This window comes from Bufo gargarizans, chromosome 5, assembly GCF_014858855.1.
Source record: "Bufo gargarizans isolate SCDJY-AF-19 chromosome 5, ASM1485885v1, whole genome shotgun sequence".
NCBI lineage: Eukaryota > Metazoa > Chordata > Amphibia > Anura > Bufonidae > Bufo > Bufo gargarizans.
The window spans coordinates 151,526,773-151,534,163 of NC_058084.1; the positions used below are offsets into that span (position 1 = coordinate 151,526,773).

General features: G+C 42.2%; 1 pseudogene; it reads left to right on the plus strand.

The window, feature by feature from the left end:
- LOC122939351 overlaps positions 1 to 1,391 on the plus strand; it is an 88,489-nt pseudogene extending 87,098 nt beyond the window's left edge.
- Positions 1,392 to 7,391: the final 6,000 nt, after the last annotated feature.

Below are 7,391 nucleotides of genomic sequence, written 5' to 3' on the forward strand. Positions count from 1 at the left end.
AAGAACAGTGTACCTTGATTAAAAAGTTGATTGGAGAGGGGAAAATATATAAAGAAGTGCAGAAAATGATAGACTGCTCAGCTAAAATGATCGCAAATGCTTTAAAATGGCAACTAAAACCTTAAAGATGTGAAAGAAAGCAAAAAACTTCCAATTGAATGAATAGAAGAATAGCCAAAATTGAAAGGACTCAGCCAACAATCAGCTCCAGGAAGATCAACAAAGGTCTAAAGTTACCTGTGAGTACTGTTACAATTAAATGACATCTATGTGAAGACAAGCTATCTGCAAGAAGCCCCCGCAAAGTCTCACTGTTGAAAAAAAGACATATGCTGAAGAGGTTACAATTTGCCAAAGAGCACATTGACTGGCCTAAAGAGAAATGGAGCAACATTTTGTGGACTGATGAAAGTAAAATTGTTCTGAGACGCTATCTGTGTGACTACTGCGCTGCGCGGGACATTAAGGGAGCTCCCGCCATCTGCACCATGGATCCCGCTAGTCCTCAAGGTGGTCGTGGTGGGCTCCTGCATGACCGACCTTGTCAGCATAACCCCTCGTCTGCCCAGAGCTGAGAGACCATTCACGGGAGCAAGTTTTTCATCAGCTTCGGGGGAAAAGGAGCAAATCAGTGTATACAAGCGTCTTGACTCTGGGCTCGCACGGCCATGGTCTGCAAGGTCAGAGACGACTCTTTCGGGAACAATTACACTGAAAACTTCAGAAAGAACGACGTCTGCACAGACTTTGTCTTTCAGACCGGAGCAGCCGCCACCGGAGTCGCCTCTATCATCGTGAATGCAGAAGGGCAGAACGCCATTGTCATTGTTGCTGGGGAAAACCTACTACTCCGTTCAGAAGATCTTACAGAAGCCTCGGCCGCTATCTGTGGAGCCCGGGGGATGGTGTGCCAGCTGGAGATCAGCCCCGACATCTCACTCCAGGCCTTGAAAATGGCGCACAAGAGCTGCGTGAGGACGGCCTTCTACACACACTCTGACATCTTCTGCTGCAATGAGAGTGAGGCTGAGATATTAACAGGTGTCCAGGTGAAGAGCCCCTCGGATGCCGGAGCCGCAGGTTCAGAGCTTTTGGCTAGAGGTTGTCATCTCGTGTTAGTTACCCTAGGAGGAGAGGGATGTGTGATCGTATCCAAGGAAGACCGGAAACCGAAGCACATCGCTACACATAAAGTGAAAGCAGTGGACACCACGGGCGCCGGGGACAGCTTTATTGGGGAGCTGGCGTTCTTCCTAGCGCACTGTCCTCAGCTCAGCATGGAGGAAATGGTGAAGAGGTCAAATCACATTGCGTCAGTGAGCATCGAGGCCGCGGGGACGCAGACATCCTATTCCTATCGGAAGGACCTTCCTCAGGATATCATCTTGTGACCGGAGCACCGATGTAAGGAAGTCATAAAACCCACCTCTGCCACGGGGCACAGAGACGGCCCAGGCGGGTTACCCCTGACACAGGGAAGACCCTCCATGTTATTATTTTTTTTCTAATGCCTGAATAAAGCTGAGAAGTGAAAAAAAAATTGTTCTAGTTGCCGGAGACAGTTTGTCAGACGAACCCCAAACACTGAATTCAAGCCACAGTACACTGTGAAGACAGTGAAGCATGATGGCGCAAGCATCATGATATGGGGATGTTTCTCATACTACGATGTTGGGCCTATTTATCGCATACCAGGGATGATGGATCCAGGGCCGGCTCTATAATAAAGCAGACCAAGCGGCCGCCTGAAGAAGCAGAGAAGGGGGGATGCACCAGGGTGGAATTTTTTTTTTTTAAATAAATACATAACTTGCGGACTTGCCCCGCCAGGCCCAGCCGCCCCTCCCAGCCTGCAGGTGTGCCGTGCGGCCCCGGCCCTCACCTCCTCACAGAGTGGCACACAAGCTCAGCAGCAGCATGGCATCGGCAACACAGACAGTCACGGCATCAGTGGGGTGTGACTGCTGAGTGGCACTGCGATGGCGGTGGGCGGCAGACAGCAGAAACTGGTGTAGACTGGGGAGCAGAGGTCTGGAGACTGGAGGCAGAGATGTTGGTGGTGAATAACTGTGTGGACAAATGTCTCTGGGTAGTATGTCTGTGCAGCCCGCAGGGAGAAATGTATGAGGCATGGGGGGGGGGGTTAAATGGACATGATGGAGGGGGAGAAATGTGACAAAATGGACGGAAGGGGAGAAATGTGACAATATGGATGGAGGGGGGATAAATGTGACAACATAGACAGAGAGGGGAGAAATGTGACAACATGGACAGAGGGGGGAGAAATGTGACAACATGGATGGAGGGGGGAGAAATGTGTCAACATGGATGGAGGGGAGAGAAATGTGACAACATGGATGGAGGGGGCAGAAATGTGACAACATGGATGGAGGGGGGCAAAATGTGACAACATGGATGGAAGGGGGAGAAATGTGACAACATGGATGGAGGGGGGAGAAATGTGACAACATGGATGGAGGGGGGAGAAATGTGACAACATGGATGGAGGGGGGGGGGAAATGTGACAACATAGACGGAGGGGGGATAAATGTGACAACATGGATGGAGGGGGAGAAATGTGAGGGCTGATGTGACATGGAGGGGGAGAAATGTGACATGGAGGAGTGAGAAATGTGACATTGAGGGGGTAAAATGTGACATGGAGGGGGAGAAATGTGACATGGGGGGCTGATGGCTGACATGGGGGCTGATGGCTGACATGGGGGCATAATGGCTGACATGGGGGCATAATGGCTGACATGGGGCATAATGGCTGACATGGGGGGTGCTGATGGCTGACATGGGGGGCTGATCTGAGGCATTGGTGGTCTGATCTGAGGTCTGATTAACATTGGGGGTCTGATTGCTGGTCTGAACTGAGGTGTGATGGAAAACATTTTTTTCTTATTATCCTCCTCTAAAACTTTGGTGTGTCTTATAGGGCAAAATATACGGTCTTCAAACCAGCGATTGTCTGAAGCAGATTGAAGATACCTGGACTACACATATGAGAAACCAGCTGATGCAGACAGGACCAGGGCCAGGTGAGCTGCGGGGGAAGGGTGGGCACCAAAATGTAGCTTCGCTTGTTGGCAAAAATCCTTGCACCGGCCCTGCATGAATCAGTTTGAATACATCAGAATACTTGAAGAGGTCATGCTGCCTTATGCTGAAGAGGAAATGCCCTTGAAATTGGTGTTCCAACAAGGCAAAGACCCCAAACACACCAGTAAACAAGCAACATCTTGGTTCCAGACCAACAAGATTGACGTTATGAAGTAGTCAGCCCAATCCCCAGATCTTAATCAAATAGAAAACTTGTGGGGTGACATAAAAAATGCAGTTCCTGAGGCAAAACCAAGAAATAGAGAAGAACTGTGGAATGTAGTCCAATCATCCTGGGCTGGAATACCTGTTCACAGATGCCAATAAGTTGGTTGACTCCATGCAACACAGATGTACAGCAGTTCTGAGAAACAGTGGTTATACAACTAAATATTAGTTCAGTGATTCAAAGGAAAGCAAAATCTTCAAACATTTTTCAGTTTATATAGTGAATGTTTGAGTTTGTAAAGAAGAATACAAACGCTGCAAACAGTCTTATATTCACTTTTCTGAAAAAAAATTTGAGGAACAACACAAATTTTTCTTCATGTTTTGATTTTGAATAGAATGCGTAGTGTTCCTAATGCATTTGTGTGTATGGAAACAGTAGCTATTAGAAGGATTTTGAGCATTACTTTTTTAAACACACTGCTATTATTTTGAACACAACTGTACATGTATTGCCTTATTACTTTACTGTCATTTTATCTGTATTCACTTTATGTTAATATCTGAAGTTATTATAGTGGAAGAATATACTTTTTATCTATGTTTGATATCTATAATGTGAATTAAAAAAACACACAAAAATACAAAAATAAAGATTACTCATCCATATAAGAGTACTCTTGCGTCTGGACTGTATTTGTTTAGATAGATAGATAGATAGATAGATAGATAGATAGATAGATACTAAAACAAAATAGCAGCAACACTGTCAGTATTCTACAATTTGGGTGTAATCTTGCCTGAACTGTAGGTTGTGGATAACTGATTGTTGTGTTCAGGTGTGGGAGGGAAACACCACACCGAACAAAGGAGGGGAAGGGGTGAGGGAATAAGGCCTGCCAACTAGGGAAAGGAGATGGACACCTCCTAGTAATACCCTAATCAAAGTCCTGACTAACAACCAGTATGAACAGACCCCAGAGGTAGGTGAGATTATACACAGGAATACCTAGTGTCCTAACTCACCCTATGGTACTAATGTCAATACTGAGACAACCTGTTTCTCCAAAAGGAACAAGGAGTCTCCCTCAGGCTTAATACAAATGACAGGGAAATGCAACACACAAAATAACCCAAACAAAATACAAAAAGGAAAAAAAAACACTTAACGTCAAGTGGCTATGGCCGCAGCAGGAACTCAGCCACGATCCACACACCAGCTATCCATAACTCAGAGGCTAACAGAGGCTATAAACTGCATAGCATAGTGGGAGAAACAACAATAAATAGAGAAGGTTAAATGACCATAATAGCCACACCTGGGGAAAGAAGGTGTGGCAAGCATCAGGAACAACACAGACGTCATTTGATCCAAACAGAAAACATGTTAGATCAAACCACGTGCTGCCAGTCTCACCGATCTCCTGCCACCTGTCATGGGAACGTCCGTGACACTGATAATCCAAAGGAGAAAAAAAGGAAGAATTTATAATAAATCACAGTAGTATTAATGCATATTATGTAGGTATATAAACTGTATATCACTGAAAAAAATGTATTTACTTAAAACTTAACTTTTATATTAGATATTAGTTAAAATAAGTCCCACACATTTGATGTATGCTGTAGATGACTGCAAATAATACCATGTATTGCATGTTGTAGATGACTGCAAATTAACACCACTTTAAACATACAATGATATTTTTGTAACACTGAATTGTTTGTAACCACTCACGGTTTGATGTACAAATTCTTTAAGTATCTGTGGTGAGTCCAGAATCACCCCCTAGGAGAGCGACCACACTTGTCGGTGGCTGACCCTAGTTTCTAGATCTAGGGTCAGCCACCGATAAGTGGGGTTGCTCTCCTATGGGATGATTCTCCCGCATTTAGGCAGGAGACCTCTCCGCTTTCAGGCGGGGCTATATAGAACTACAGGGATATTACCTCTCCCCCCATAACCTTTGGACCATTTTCTACAGTGGACGAGTCTGCAATTAAAGTCTACAGATTGGACAAGGGAACTGTTCATCGAATATACTTAATCTAAGACCCTGGACTCACCACAGATACCTGATGAAATTGTATGTCAAACCGTGAGTGGTTACAAACAATTCAGTGTTACAAAAATATCATTGTATGTTTAAAGTGGTGTTATGTACCCTAAAAATTTCTGCTAGATAATTATTTGCAGTCATCTAAAACATACATCAAATTTGTGGGACTTATTTTAACTAATATCTAATATAAAAGTAGAGTTTTACATAGGTTAATTTTTTTTCAGTGATATACAGCATTTATAATAAATAAGGTGAAAAGGTGATGGACCCATTTTATGCAACCTACATGAGGGTTAACCTCCCTTTTACCTTAGTTTGGAGTGCCGCCTCTTTTTTCTCTTTTACATAGGTAGATAAACAGATATATAACAAAAATAGATAGATAGATAGATAGATAGATAAATGTTTTTGTTCCTGTAAATTGTGTTTTTAATGATTTTTATTATACTTTTCTTGTTCACATTGCATAGACTATAAGCATCAGTGAGTGAAGAGCTACATAGGCATTAAACAAAGCAATGGCTATACAAATAATTACCTGCACTTCTAAATGAAACACATCTGCTTCTCTATTTTCCAGTGTTGTGAAACATGTGATTCCTTGTCATTTATAGGCAGTCATTTTTATAGGTGAGCATTTTAGGAAAATGTAAAGCATGCACTGCAGCTCCTTTTCTTCAGTCTGCAGATGATTACTTGTCCAGCCATCCCTTTTATGTTCCTTAATGTTTGATATATATGTTTCATTACAGTACCATCTGTTAGTGTTCAGAGAAAATGGCATCCAAGCTATAAAGTGAGAATATTTGAAAAGGTCTGTAATGGAGATTTATCTACCACAAAGAGTCTTGTTTTTGTATTGAAATGCTCAACATGGCCGTGCTTGGAATTATAAATAATCCATGTGTTGGCACAAGAAATTTCAATAGAATATGAACTTTAGATTTTTCACCAATATTTGATGACTTTAACAATTCATTCCTTGATTCAGCAAAGCATTAACCACTTATTTTGATTACTTCCTAGGTAGCCATTGATACATATATGGGCTGATCGCTAAAGGTACAGTATTACCACTTTACACTGAGATTTCACAACCTCAGTCTTCACAAATGTGGGGCCATTAAAAGCCATTAAAATGTTATGATTTTTTTTTTTTATACTGAGCCAAAGGAAGGCACTAATAATATTGCTATTATTAAACTCCCAAATAATACCACCAAATAGTGTTCAAATAATACTGTCAGGTAGTTGCTCTCCAATACAGTGCCCATATAAGGTTACTTTCACGCTAGCGTTTTTGCTGGATCCGGCAGGGTTCAGCAAAACGCTTCCATTACTGATACTACAACCATCTGCATCCGTTATAAACAGATCCAGTTGTATTATCCTTAACATAGCCAAAATTTTCTATTGTTTCAGATTGTGTCAAAGAAAACTAATCCGTCCCCATTGACTTGCTCCACATCCTAGGACGGAAAGCAAATTGCAGCATTCTGGGGTTTGCTCTCCGGTATGAGAACAGAATGCATTTTGGAGCATTCCGTTCTGTTCAGTTACATTTTGTCCCCATTGACAATGAATGGGGACAAAACGGAAGCGTTTTTTTTCCCTTTTCTCTTGTTAGTTACGTATGGTAGCACTGGAAGGGTGAGTTTGAAGGATTTTAAGGATAGAGGTGCCACATTCTAAAGATTATAAGTAGCTACAGACAGAAATAAGGAAAATAAGGGTCGTTGAAGCAGTGAGCAGCAACCAGTCTGCCATGGCCCATTGTTACAATAAAAACAACAGTGCTACCATACCTAACTAATAAGAGAGAGTTTTAAACTGTTTTATTTAGGTCTAAAAAACATTTTACATATCATCTATTAAAAGTTATGACTTAGTAATAACAAGCAAGAGGCATACGTAAAAATAAGGCAATCATTAGTCTAAATGACTATTTGTAAATAATGACATAAAGGTGCCTGTATATTTGCCTATTGTCGACTTTTGTAACAATATCTAATAACCCTTATCTGTAAATTACTAATATGTAGCTAAAAAGCACTT